Consider the following 15,204-nt stretch of genomic DNA (forward strand, 5'->3'; position numbering starts at 1 on the left):
AAACTCATGACCTAGCAAAAGCTACTTCTTCTTACGTATCTTAGAAGCTGGAGAAACATCCTGCATGATTTATAACAGCAGATACAGAACAACAAACACAACATTGTATAAGAAAACAGGCTATCGTAATTTAATATTGTTATTTATGAATACCTATGCAATATTCACAAGTGTTTCTCCATCTATTCAAAACAATAGCTCTAATTACTTTAACTGCTCTATAATTCTTTTTTTGTTGGTGTTTTTTTGGTTTTTTGTTTAATTCAGGCATGCATTACAATTCAATCTGGTTTTGTGATTCAAATAGGGGAGGATGAAAACAGATAAACAGTCATTTTTATGTGTTATTTATGCAAATATATTACTCTAACCAGTAGACCCACTGTTTACAGACAATGCCTTATTCTTGCAAGTAAGAATGTAGTCAAAATGCTAGGAAATGTTTGTTTATCTCATCTGCAAGTCAGATCAAAGCATCAGCTGTTTAAAACAGCTTACTTAGCTCAATGAAACAAATTACAGGTACTGTTTCTGCACTGTTCTGATCCATGCTAAAATATAATAGTTTTTTACATGGGAGTGTATAGAGAACACATCTAAGTGCAAATAAAAACACTGCCTTTTAAAGGATTGTAGTAATCTCCTTCTCTGTGCCCAGGGATCAAAAAGAAAGGATTAAAATACTCTCAGTGCTCACTTTCACACAGAAAAAAGTATGGAAACATCATTGCAAATGACAGCGAGTCCGACGCAAGCCCTTAAGGCACTGTTTTGTGCTTGGCCAATGATTTTTTCCCTCATTTGTTTCCAGCCCAGTGCTGTCTCTTGCTCAGGCCACTTGTAGGATTTGATTATATTCTTTTGGACATTTTAAAGAATGGAAGCAGTTTTCAGCAATAATACAAAATTAAACTGCTGTTTTGAAGAGTTTATAATTTCAGGTCTTAATCGTATAAGATTAAGTGCACATAAATAACGTACACCCTTTGTATTTTAAATCACTGGAAATCACCAGATGAGAAATGAGTTTGTACGTTGCGGGCTTTGAGAAACCGTGGCAGATGCGCACATCCAAAATACACATCTAACCAGTGATATTACGGCTGGTGGCAGCCATCCAATGCATTCAAGAGAGTTCATGGATTTGCAGGAACTAAAGCAGAAGTTGGACTTGAAGTAGAATTTTTTTTCTGACTGTCATCATCTACCTACAAAATGAGTGTTTTGGGAACCTTTTTGATGAAAAGTGTACAAAGATACGTGTAAGCAAAAAGGGAGCTGATCATGAAAGAAATTTGTAGAAATAATAACGCATGCAATTTAAAAGCAATGAATATTATTTGTACTGTCTAGGAAAAATAAATCCACCCCTAGCAGTAGACGTAATCCAATTACTAAAGAACCTGAGATTAAAGAAGTTTCTTGAGAAAAATAAAAGGTCTCATGATAAGCAGTTCTTACTTAATCAAAATTCTTCTGAGTCTTGCGTGATGTAGAACATGCAAACGTTATTTGTTGATGTTGCCAGAGGACAGTCAAAGGTTGTCATTTATTTCCCCCTTCATCCCCATTACAGAAATTGCACCAGTACCCCTAGGTAAAATTTGTCTATCCTGATCTCTTCTGCCAATTGAAGGGGCTTCTGAAACCTGCCTGAGAGGATTAAAAAAAACCCTTATCTAATTCAGATGATGTGTTCTCATACTCAGAAAGGTCCAGTTCTTGCCTTAGAACATCAAAACTACCAAGGAGAAGTGGCCTTAAAGGGCAAAGAGTCATGCAGACCAGGACATAATTTTTTTTTAAATTTCAGAAAATAATCAGAGCACCAGCTATAAAAAGCAGGGCCTTGCTGGAGGTAGGGGGGAAAAAAAAAAATTTTTAGCCATCAGTTCAATACATTTCTAATTCATGCCCAAAACCTAACTGTATTCAAAATACTTTTATTCTGTTAGGGCTTCAGGACAGCTCTGCCCACAGATGGCAAGAAGCACACCTTCACCTTTATCTTTAAGAAGGCCAACAATACAGGGCTACATGTCCAGAGGGGATTATCTCCCCTATTTCCTAGACTGAATGTCTCATTTAATTGCAGAAGACATCTAGGACTGCACAGTTTAGCAAATATTCCAGAATACCTGTGCCTTCTTCTCTGTTTTCAGATTTTATACAAATGAGGCATGGAACAATTTCCCAATAACTAACAGCACAACAGACTTAAAGGCTTTAAGTTCTATTTTCTACCCTTCAGAAAAGATGAACTGTTGCCTTACTTTTATGACTCCAGAGAACAGGATGATTAACTGAATCAAAACATGTTTCATCAGGTGAGTCTTGGCAGCTGTAACAACAAGGGTTATTTAGGAGCATCTGAAAGTAACATCATGGAACAATAAAATTCAGTATTTTGTCAAGTGTGTTACTTTACTATAGACAGGATGAATGACTGACACATGAAGGGGTCAAAACACTTATTTTTATGCAGCTGCATATTTGTCTTCACCCGTTAGGTTCCTCTCTCTCAGACTGGTGACATTCCAGATCTGAATGACAAAGTCTCATAGTCTCTGGTTTTCTGTCTCATATGTTTCGAAGATTACAGAAATACAATGGGTAATCCACATTTTTAAACAAGCATTTCAAAGATAATGAGTACGTAACTGTAAAATACATATAATAGTTTTATGCTTTCCTCTGGTTATGCTGTATTGTGCACAACTGCATTTATAGCAATTTTTAAGAGTTTATAAAGCTGGAGTGCACAGTACAAAACAAAAAAAATTACATTCAAGGCATCAGTTTTCATCATTACGGAGCCCCAGTGAAAGCCCAGACAAATTTGTTTTACTAGTTCAGAAGCATGGCATTCTGCTAAATATAACTTGGTGAGTTGATTTAGCTGGAGGACACACCAGAATGAAATTTTTTCTACAATTTTACATTCCTCCTGAAACACAGGATGTCTTTGAATGGAGCTCAAAGATTCAATGATATAAACCAGATTAATCCCTTTTGAAAGACAGCTCAAGGGGAAAGAGTATCAGTTCTTTATGTCATGCATTCACATATATCCAAGTGTTAGGATGGTCAAGGGGCCTGTGAAACTTGACTGGTATTAATTATTTCACTGTTTGTATTAAGTTTTCACTTTCAAATCCTCAAACGTGACAGAAGACATAGATTTACTACAACAATGCAATATGAACCCACTGATTCAATATCCATATTCAGAACCTACATGTTGATTCATATTCCAAATGGATCTGCTAGTATACAGAACAACACTACATATATTTCGATGGGTTTTAATACATTCATTTAAAGTAATTTAAATTTGATTGGTAAGAAATAGGATGACAAGAGACCAAGGAGAATATAAGCAGCGGTAGAAGTTTTAGTGTGTATCCATTCCCTTTACCTTGTTCTAAAATCGGTCGATTCTGCAATAATAAACAAAGGAACTAACACTAGCTGTCCAAGTAGCAATTAGGTGTTAATAAGAGCTGCCCCCTTAGGAAAGATACCAAGGAATGTGTAAACCCATACAGAGTTTTCACCAAAATTAAAGAATATCCACTCGACCCAGTCAAAATTAATAGCAAAATGATCTGATCGAGAGCTGCCATTGAAAAAATTATCCACAGTGTACTAAACAGAGCTTTTCCTGATACGAACAGATTAACTTTTTGGTTTGAAACATACTTCTAGTCTACATTTATAAAGCACATACTGGCATTTTCTGTATTTGCTTTACCAGATCTCTAGGGATGTTCCAGGTGAACCCTAAAGTCTTTGAGAACAGCCTGAAAATAGCAGCTGAATATATTGTAGGATCTCAAGTTGCAGTATATCAGTAAAGCATTTTTCACTTGGAGTTTAAACCTGATTTCTTTCAAGGGCTGATCTCAAATAGCAATGTTCACCCCAGCCACTTCAAGAAATGGCTTTTGAAAAAGCCAATTTTTTTTTTTTAAGTGCAGTATGAGAAATTACAGTTCTGAAATACTAGAAAGTAGTCAGGAAAATACCAAGACATGAGTCATGACTCTTATTGATTGTTAAGTCTAGAAATCTGGTAAGCAAGATCATATGGAACAATTGACCACAAGAGCTGTTAGTAAGTCTTCGGAAATCACAGCATCTTTTCATCCGTTTTTACCAGCTCACTGGAAGAGCAATCATACCTCGAGATCAATTGCCATCACTGGACCAAAGAACAGGAATAGTAGCAGCTCAAGAAATGCGGTATCTTTGCATTCTCATCAAAACAAAGGGGTTTTTTTGGCAAAATATAATGTCAAGGTATGTAAGAAATAGCCACACCCATGACATCAGATATGATCACGTGTCTTCATGGAGAAGTTTAATCCAATTAGTATCTCTTCCAACTGGATTCCAAAATGACCCGGTGTGCAGGTGGAAGTCACTTGCTCAAGTAAGGAGGTCATGACAACTCCTGGAAGAGATGGCTGATGCCGGAAAAATGAAAAAAAAACGGAACTTTTCCCTGACCATCTGTGATGTTGCACGTGATCTTGAGAATGTTTGCCTGTCCTAGATTCAAGGGTGGGTTTTAGACACTAGGATTATGAATTTGTTTCTGACCTAAATCTGTTATATTTCCCACTTGTGCCGTAGCACAAGTATATCCTTTAATCAATTTTACTTTTGCTGCCGTTCAGCTCGGGTTTCCCCTGACTCCTGAATTATGAAATACAGCACGTATGAGAAACTTCACTTCTTTGTACCGTAGATACCACCAAAATCATCTTTCTCATCTTTCTTAGTTGTTTCTGATTTAAACAGGTCCAGTCATTGATTCACAAGTTCTGCTATAATAATTGAGGTTATTATTTCCTTTCTGTAACTTAAAAACACTTAATCCTTTTTTTGTTTTTCTGAGCAGCACTAAAGTAGGCAAAAATCCTTGTTCGGTTTTGCACCCAGCACTGTCGAATCGTTTTCCCTTTCCAAATTCATTAACCATTTGATAACCTTAACAATGCACCTGCATGTTTTATCTTTTGTCCTCCTGCCATTTCACCTAGCTCTTCTAGATCCTTTCAACATCTTTTCCTATTCAGCCAAATAAATCTGAATAATTTTATAAAATCAGCCTATTTTTAGCCCTATTGTTTAGCACTGTCCCTTAGCTCATTAAAACCACATTTAAACCCAGCCACCCTAGAACAAAACCGGAGGCTATCTCTCTGAGAATCCTTCACCACATAGAAAAATGATCACTTCATTCCTAACTTGTTCTGTCTTTTAGTAGTTTCTTAGTCAATATTTGTCTTTAACCATCTTTGACATGTTGCACTGAAGACCTGGAAGCTTGGATGAATAAAACTAACAAATGCAGCAGAAGAAAAAAAACCAAACAGACAAAAAACAACTTTCAAGTGTTCGAAGCATGCATTTGTTCCACAAAATCTATTCAAAGACTTTTTTTCTTTATTTTCATAATCAACTAAAATGGATATTTAAGGAGAGTTGAGTCACATATGAATATTTTCTATGAATAATTTGAAATTTAGAGGCTTTCGTATGAAAAATATGAAATATTTTAATAAAAACAACTGGTTTTAGCGTTCCTATGAAATAAATGAGATCCTTTACCCTTTTGGCAAATGCAACCCAAATGAAGTTTTCTGAGGATAAAAATGGTAAGTTACTTTAAATGCACCGCTGTACAGCCACCACCTACCATGAAAAACTATTGTTTTGATTGGATTTAAATACTCTGCATTCAAATAAAGATTCAGACCTTCTAGTTCATGCATTATATTCTGCCATAAGACTAAAGATCTTCTGAGACCCAGTAGTAACTGTCAAATTTGTGCTTCCAATTCATATGATTTTGCATTATTTTGAATAATCTTTTTTAAACTAAAGTTTTAAAAGACATATATTCCTAGCTTTCCATTTTTCAACACATAAAATTTTTCTTCTTCCCATTCTCAGAACTATCATTCTTATTATTGTAGCTATTGTTTTGTTCCAAATGCAATAGTCATCCTTTTCTAGGGTTCACATTGCAAATAATCCCTAAACATTACCTATAGATTTGTAGGATTTTTTTGGTGGTGGTGGTGGTAGTGGTTTGGTTTTTTTCTTTAATGTTTGGGTTTTTTTTCTTTTTTAGGTATTACAGTATTTAGGTATTTCTTACCCTTTCTTTTGTTACGGTTAACTCAATGCAAAAAACATTAATTACATGTCCGGGCCAAGCTCTTACTTAAAGATAAATGTGACTCTACCTCAGTTCTCTTAGGCTGACACCACATTCCTTGCCAGCATTCAATGTTTTACCTATTGTTTAGCTATTGTTGAAGTTGTTTTGAAAACTTTGAGCTGAAAATGAAAAAGTGCAGGAAAAGGTATTGTACAGAGAATCTAATCCTGATCTTCTGAATAGACCATATTCCCTGCTCAGAAAGTAATGTTTAATAATAATAACCCTGACATCAACTGACACTTTGGGTGATGTAGTTTGAGTCCATAAAGGCCACCAGCATTTTTTCATAAAGGTTGATTCATGCCCACTCACCAAGATCTAAATTAACTCATCGTTTTCCTTGATCTCTTATGGTAGCTTCAAAAGGTTAGAGCCTCAAAACCTGTAGAAAAAACTGGAACACTGTAAAGCCAGCCAGAAACTCATCATCTATGTACTGCCATTTACGATGTAAAGGCACATACATACAATTTATTCAAATAGAGAAAGTACACATGAAATAAGCATGAACATGAAATGGAGGCTAAAACAATTTTCCTGCTCTTCCGATGTGGGTTCTTCTGGTCTCTTCAACTTTCAATGGTGTAAATGAGTCCGTTTTGTATTTCACAGTAGCCAGAAGCTTGGAGAAGTCCCTTCTGTTTGCTGCTTCTCACCCAGCTGCTTTAAACACTAAGACCGAGCTTAATTATCTTGTGAAACATAGGTCAGAGTTTTGGGTGAATTTCTGAAATATTTTTTAAAAGCCTAAAACATTTTTTAAAGCCTTACTATGGCTGGTAAGTACTCCTGAAGTTTCAGAACAGTACGATTCTCAGTAAAAGTCTTTTTCTTCTCTGAGCCAGCAGAAACTGAAAGTCCTTGAGAGCTAAGTTTGACCAAGAAAAGAAGCTTAATTGAAAAGCTGCCTTTGCAAAATGAACACCTTCTTCCCATAGTACAGTTATTTTTAAAGGCTTGCAGAAGGCAAAATGAAAAGCAGGCTGGGGGCAAATGCAACACTATATATTTTTTGACTTAATAGTCATACATTTTTACCACACGTTTCTCATACAGAAGGAAATGAATTTACCCAGCTTTCTAGCAAAAGAGAGAAAGAAGTTTACAACACAATAAAATCAGATTTAAAAAAAGCTAAAATCACAACAGTAGCTGCAAAAATAAGTTAAACACACACAAATCCAAGTTGGATAGACAAGCAAAAGCCTTCCAAGAATATTATGGAGTAACTTGAGCACTTATGGGCCACAGATACAGCACTGTAAATCTTTTTTTATAGAATGGATATTTATGGACTGGAGGTCGGAACAAACTTTTCTACAGTTTTATACATTCTCTGAACATCATAACACATTGCACTTTTCACAGATGTTAAGACCAAATTCACGTATAACATTGATTGACATATAAACTATTTTTATGGGAGAGCAGTAGCCAATCTTTCCTGCTCATGAAAAAGAAGGAGAGAGAAGGCTAGCAAGATACGACAAATTACAAGAGATAAAAGTACATCAATCAAGGCAGGCAGCGGTACGCTGATGACTGACAAATACAAGGTGTGTATGCTACTACAAACTCAGCACCAGAAAACTCTAAAATATAAAGTGGAAAGTTGCTATCTTATGGAATATGACAAAGTTAACACTGGCTAGACTTGAAAGTTGTAGAAATAATCAGCTAGGAAAGGAATAATGAAACCACGTATTGGAGGAAATGCTGGTATATAAGACGGCAGGTGGAAGAAGAGATGGGATTGGTATTTGCTGATAAAGTAGAAAAAAATATATCAAATCCAGCATCAGCTGTCTTGTAGGAGTAACTCACCGTTGTATCATTAGTTTTGTCAGAGGCATCATGCGGAATCAGAGCACCAGTCTGCAAGGCACCAATATAGATATACACGCTGAGAAAGGGATGAGGAAGGGCAATAGGGAGAGAATCACAGTCGTTGGGAAGTCACATAGCAGAAAGTCACTTTACAGTTATATTTCAAGAAAACTTTCTCCTCCCGCTGCACCATTTTCATTCCCCTCTAGATAGTTAGCCTGAACGCCTATGCTTTCTTCCTTCAGAAAAATCTTCAGGAGAGCTCTGCTGCAAATTAGGTGAAGATCTCTCCATTTAAAGTCAGTATTACCTCTGTTGCAGAAAGATCACGTAATATCCCAACATTATTAACGTCAATTGCTCACATCACAAATCCTGAAATATGAAACTGCGCAGGTAAGCTACGTCATTGGTGCAAAGGAGCTCATGCCTGGGCCACTTCAAGCTCCCTGTTCTATTACCGTAATTAATACATGCATGCATCATTTCAGCCTTCATGCTATGCTTGTTCTTTAAGAGATTCAAAAGCATGTGCTCAGTTGCACATATGAATTGAAATGAGAACTGAAGGCATTCCAAAATGCATGCCCGACCAAGTTATCTCAGGGAAAAAGCATATGAAGCAACAGAGATAATTAAGTCTTGGGAAGACTGCATCAACTCAAGTAGAGTTACTTCGGGATGTCCTGAAACTCACCCATGTCTAAGACACATGTGTATACTCCAGAGAGGACATCCTGGCCTCATTGAAACAGAGAATAGAAATTTCATTGACTTCAATGGGGAGTAAATTTTCTCAGTAATTGCTGGGACATTTGCATTTGTGGTATCTAAGGAAAACATGAATACTATATATGTGTTTTTAGATACATAATTCTGATCTTCTTGCAAATGGGAAGTATTTTTCTTGAATTTCTAATGTCACAGTTAATGCCATACCTGCATGAAACTTCATAGACTATCCCCATTTAAGAACAAACAAGCAGTAGAAGCCACTGTCTTAGTGAGCAAGGGAAACAACTTGTATTGCTTAATGTATTCACATATCCACTATCAATTTCATGAATCATAAATATTTTACAGAATGAAAGTTAGGTATTGTTTTCTGTTGTCTTTCAAGCATTCACTTATTTGTCACCCCATTGCAGTTAACCATCAGTAAAATTCTTTGGGTTTTTTTCTTCTATTGGTTACGACGCTTCTTGTGGTTTAACGCCTGCCAGCAACTCAGCCCCCCCCAGCCGCTCACTCACTCTCCCCAGTGGGATGGGGGAGAGAATCAGAAGGGTAAAAATTAGAAAACTCGTGGGCTGAGATAAAGACAGTTTAATAGGGAAAGCAAAAGCCGCACACACAAGCAAAGCAAAAGAAGGAATTCATTCACCCCTTCCCATGGGCAGGCAGGAGTTCAGCCATCTCCAGGAAAGCAGGGCTCCATCACACGTAACGGTGACTTGGGAAGACAAACGCCATCACTCCCAACGTCCCCCCTTCCTTCTTCTTCCCCAGCTTTCTGTGCTGAGCATGACGGCGTATGGTGTGGAATGTCCCTTTGGGCAGTTGGGGTCAGCTGTCCCGGCTGTGCCCCCTCCCAGCTTCTTGTGCCCCCCAGCCTGCTCGCTGGTGGGGTGGGGTGAGGAGCAGCAAAGGCCTTGGCTGTGTGTCAGCACTGCTCAGCAACAACTGAAACCTCCCTGTGTTATCAACACTGTTTCCAGCACAAATCCAAAACACAGCCCCATGCTAGCTACCAGGAAGAAAATTAACTCTACCCCAGCCAAAACCATCACAATCCCTAACACTTGTCCTGTGAGACCAATTTGCTGTTCGTAATTAATTACTTGTTGCTGCTTGTCAGAGCAATGCTCCTTGTCCTGAGAGGACCACTTCTGTGCTCCTGGTCCTTTGCAGACGCTTCCCTCCTTCTCCATCTGCAGGAACATTCTGCTCATTTCGATGCATTTCAAAACCTGCTGTAAACAGCAATACCATTTTCTGTCCTGGCAAAATTAGATTTCATGGTCCGATTGTCAAAGGAATAACGGGAATTCATTTGGCACATGCAAAGACCTGCCAGTGTGGGAATTACCTGTGGCTGTCACAGACGACAAGTGTTAATTAATGGGTTTTTCTGAAGGAACTATCATACTGAATGGACCCTTTACCTGTCAGCTTTACGAGAAAACCCTTTTCACTCCTGACAGATCTCTCCCAGTCTAAAGCTCTTTCTTGGTCTGTAGGAGTCCTACTTCCAGCCTCAACGGTTATGACTTCAAAGAGAAATTAAAAAAAAAAAAAAAAGAAGAAAGCAGTTCAATGTACCTTTATAAAACACGTTGGCAGCGAAACAGAACTGAAATGAGATGTACAATGGGATGTGCAAGAGTTCAGAGGACAAAGCACAATGCAATTATGTTTTAAAGATGTACTGAACATCCTGCGTTAAAGCACCGACTAAACGCCTTTGCAGCCTCAACGTCTCCCAGTCAAGCCCAGAGAGATGATTGATAGATGAAAACAATATATTGCCCCCATTGCCATGGCAGCTTTCCTATCAACCCGCTGATCAATGCAGAGAGTCCAATTTCCCCACGCTGTTAATCTTGTCAGAAGTGTTAGCATCCCTCAGGTTTGGCAGCACATCGCCCGCTATAGCTTTTTAATGGCATCAAAGCTATGCTGACATGTTATATTAAGCAGATGTACCTATGTGGGTTATACAGCCCTGTGGTAAGAAATGATCACTCTTACGTGCAAGCTTCTGTAATAAATGTGGGGTTCGTTCTAGGAATGACTTAAAAGCAATTTCCACATTACGAACTTACAGCTGGGTGTGCTGCCTCGCACATTTTATATGGGTCCTAAAGCGTCACAGGCTGGCGCTCAGTAAATGAGTCTAATTCCTGGGAAAAGTCCAAGTGAACTGAACTGGGGTCTGGAGGAGCAGAGAGTCCGTACTGGCTTGTACAGACCCCTCTTACTGACTGAATAACGGCACCCGAGAGAGCTGCAGAAGGGGCAGATAGGAAAGGGCTGCGATAACTAATGGTATTAAATGTAAAGGGGAAAACTCTGGGCACAAAATCAACAACAATATTCCTATTAATTTCAGAAATGCAAAATTTTCACCTACAGAATTAAAGCCTTAAATGTGCTTCTGTGCCTAAAGGTTTTATTTTCAAAGCTACTGAGAGGTTTGAAGGTGCCCATTAGTTGTCTAGGGAGATTTCCAAGAGAGTGTTGGCATCTTTTAGATGCCAGGTTCAATTTCTGTTATAATAAAAGTCCCAATTTCTGACTTTGCTTCATGTGAAGCCCAACATGGTACTCACTGGTCCAACAGATATTTATGCATTACATCTACCGGTTAAAATAAATTATTGTGAATGATATCCAGCACTTTTAGAGTTAGTTCAAAACCTTTTTTTCCTTTACAGCCAGAGAGATTGAGATGCACATGCTTGTTTTCATTGCAAGAGGCGTAAGGTACCTGGGCATGATCAAATGAACTTCCAGTGAAGTTATCTCAGTTTAAGTGTAGGTCCCTGTGTAATCTTAGCATACAATTTACTTATATGTGCATTTTTTTAAGTGGTATTTATCTATAAAAATACCATACATAACACAGGCTGCAAAATTGCATCTTGTAACACACTTCTGGGACAATGCCAATCATGCTATTTAGTAGCATTTCAGAGTTCAAAATGCATATTTTGCCTTTTCAAAGTTTCTCCAGAAATACTTCTATGAATATATCGGACGTTCTAAATTCTGAGTTTAACAATGTTGAATGCTTGATTTAACCCCTTTTACGCTGTCTCTTCACCACTTGCAATGTAGCAAATGAATGAGGCCTAGGGTTTTTCCCTGTTAAATGCTAGCTTTGACTAGCTTTTGAAAGTGGCTACAGCTGAGATTTGAAAAGAACGCAAGAAAAATAAAAAGAAAATTGGTGAACTAAGAATGGACATATAAAACAAAATTAAAAAAAAAAATGAAAACGAAACTTCTTTTGAGAAAAAACATAAAAGGGAAGTTTTCAGCTTTAAGAAAAGGGTAACTTTTTGAATGAATTTTCAAGCAAATATAAAAATAGATTTTTGCTTATAATTTGTGAAAATAACTGTCATTAGCATACGTGACGGTGTGAACGCCTACCAAGCACTGACTCAGCATCCTGTACGTGGGACAGCGTCACACTCCCTTACGCACTGAGTGAACACACCTTCAATCCCTGTGTGACCAAAATTACAGTAGAAGATAATTCAAAGACAGAAAAGACACATACTTCAAATGAAAAATTAGAAAGAAACGTTACAGTTGGTTACGGCAAGTGGCCTGCACGTCCTTCACAAGTTAATGCTTGTAGCGGATGATACAATATGCATGAGCAAACTCAGCAGAGGAGCCTTAAGCCCACTCAGGACAGGCAGCATCAAAGATAACAAGATGCTCTTTCTGTTAACAAAATACCATTAAATAAAAAGATTTGTCATGGTAATAAAAAATATAAGCAAGAATAGACACAGCTTCAAGACTGTAGCCAAGATGAGCAATTCTTCTCAAGCAAAACGAGATAAAGGCAGGCTTGTAAGTGAAGACACATACAACAACAAGCCGAAATAGCAGACAACAACAAAACATAAGAAAGAAAACAAGAAGATTAGCTTAGGAAAACAAGAGACAAGAAAATAAAACCAGATATAATAACTCTCTTGGGGAAAAGAATATAAAATCAGAACAAAAGCAAGTGCCTTACCAAAGTGCACACACAAAAGAAGACGGATGGAAGAAAAAGAACAAAAAAAAAAAGGGACTCCAAACATGGAAATATTAGGCAGTTCCAAATAGCCACACAGTCAAAATAATTCCGGGAGGTACTTAAAGAGAAAATGTTATTTTGCAGGAATACATGCAAGAACAAAACGTGTCCCTCTCTTGCAAAAGTAGTTAGCCATTTCCTGTGTCCTTTACCAAACTTCTCTAAGGGGATTTGAATGCATAGCCTTATTTTCCAGGCACCATTATCTGGTCTTGGTTCCCATCAATATCATTAGTCACAATGCTTTTGTATTTTTCCCTGCAATGTCATTTTGTGAGTCAGCCAACACAGCAGCCCAGAGATAATTGACAGGCGTCACTCAGAAAGCACATTCCAGCCTCAGAAATAGCAAAACAGACCACACAGATGAGTGCACGGGCAGGCAGACATTATGCTCTACCCTTTGCAATGATATTAGAAGAAGATTGACAATATTTAAGAACAGGTCATTTCTTTTTGTCTGAAAGAATTATGAAAGTTGGTTTCCTGATGTGAAAGCCTAAGGGTCTAAATCTAACATCTATTGAAATCAATAGGAAACAGTAAGGTAAGTGGCATTTTTTGTGTTGATTTCAGACACCTGTGAATCACTTTCCAACACATTTATCGTAAAACACAAAAAGAAATGAGATTTCTTTGTTGTATTAATATTTGTTATGGATAGTTATACAAAATCCAAATAACAGGCTTAGCAACAACATAAAGATAACCTTCCAAAATAATATCTTTCTCCCTTGTCCTAACCAGACATATGTAAAAGGATAGCTCTCAAAATATTAAAGCTGACCAAAAAAATAACTATATTTTGTGCCGATCCTCATTGCTTGAGCAAAATTTGGTTTTATTCAATGCTATATCTGAAACACTTTAATGGAGGAATAGTGTATCCACACACACGGTTTTAAAGAAAATTACCTCAGTTAGCAGTTCAGGAAAGCGCTGTCCTGATGGTTAAATTGGAAGAAGACAGAAGAAATGGTTGCAATTCCGTTATTCAGTGACTGCTGGATACCTACATGCACGTGCTCACACAGAGCCGCGCGTGAGAAATGGCTGCTGCAAAGCCTGGCAGAGGCTTTGCCCCTTGCACCTCTCTGGAGATGGCCCAGCAGAGTGACGCTTCTTACACCCCTTCTGCGGGCAAATGCTGGGAATATATAGCTATTCTTACTGCTGTCTAGAAAGGCAAGAAATTGAAGTATCCAAAACTTCAAGCATTTGCATGAGTTGAATTGAGATTTTAAAAAATAAAAATTAAAAAAAAAAACCAAACCAAACACAAAAAAGGTAGAATTATCAGAGCAGGCGATAAGCTTTCTTGAATCTCTCTATAGATTTCCACAGCAGGCATCTAGTTTCTCTAACACTTTGTCAAAAACGTATTTTTCCTACCAGAATAACAACATGAAGTACATCTTCCTAAGGATTTTCCCAAAGTATCTTAAAGAAAGCTTTCTGGTATTTATTTTCTGTGGATTTCTTATTGGGCCAAGCAATGTTTTTGATTGCTGAAGGCAATGTATGTTGTAATAAAATAGATATTTCACCCTTCGTAAACATCAGGAGAGAAAGTGCCTATGGTGGGAATGCTTGGAGCAACTGATGCCAAACTCGACTGCTCTCTCCAGACAGACGATTCCATCGCAGGACAATGTGGAAATGGACTTTCCTTGGATATATTTTTGGTGGCAAATTCCTTTTGTAAGCCTAGCACTTTAGTTTCTTTGAGGCTGTCTGTTCTAAACAGCTGGACAGTCCAAGTTTAAAGGCTTTAGTTTCAGCTGCACAGCCTCTCCTCCTCAGACTCAGGAGGACAGAGGTTTCCCAGCCCCTCTGACATCTCCTCCACAGCTTGAGGCCCTTCAGGTCCTTTCTCATCTCTTTCTGGATGGCCAATGAACCATCTCCTCCCGAATAGATGCATGCAAGAAACAGGGCTGTTTACTTTTGTTCAACCACCTATTTTTGCATGGAACAATACCTGAAATACTTTACATTTACAAAAATAAAACATGGAGTCACACATAAATCCTATAATTAAGTGCTTTCGGTCCTATGTGAAATAAATTTACCAAAAATATTCTTCTGCAGAGCAGCAGAAGTGAATTGAATGTGTTCCCAGTTTTGAAGAGAAAGCCCTGGGACTAGAACTGTGCAAATAATCAATTGTTTTGGTTCACTGCCTATTGTGAATTTTAGCAGGTGTTTTGGTGAACATCCCTACCTCTCCAGTTTTGCCTTCTCTTGCAAAAAAACAAAAACAAAACAAAACACACACCCCCCCCCAAAAAAAAAAAAAAAAACCAAAACTTCCTGT

This window comes from Ciconia boyciana, chromosome 7 (genome assembly GCF_034638445.1).
Source record: "Ciconia boyciana chromosome 7, ASM3463844v1, whole genome shotgun sequence".
In the NCBI taxonomy this organism is placed as follows: Eukaryota; Metazoa; Chordata; class Aves; order Ciconiiformes; family Ciconiidae; genus Ciconia; species Ciconia boyciana.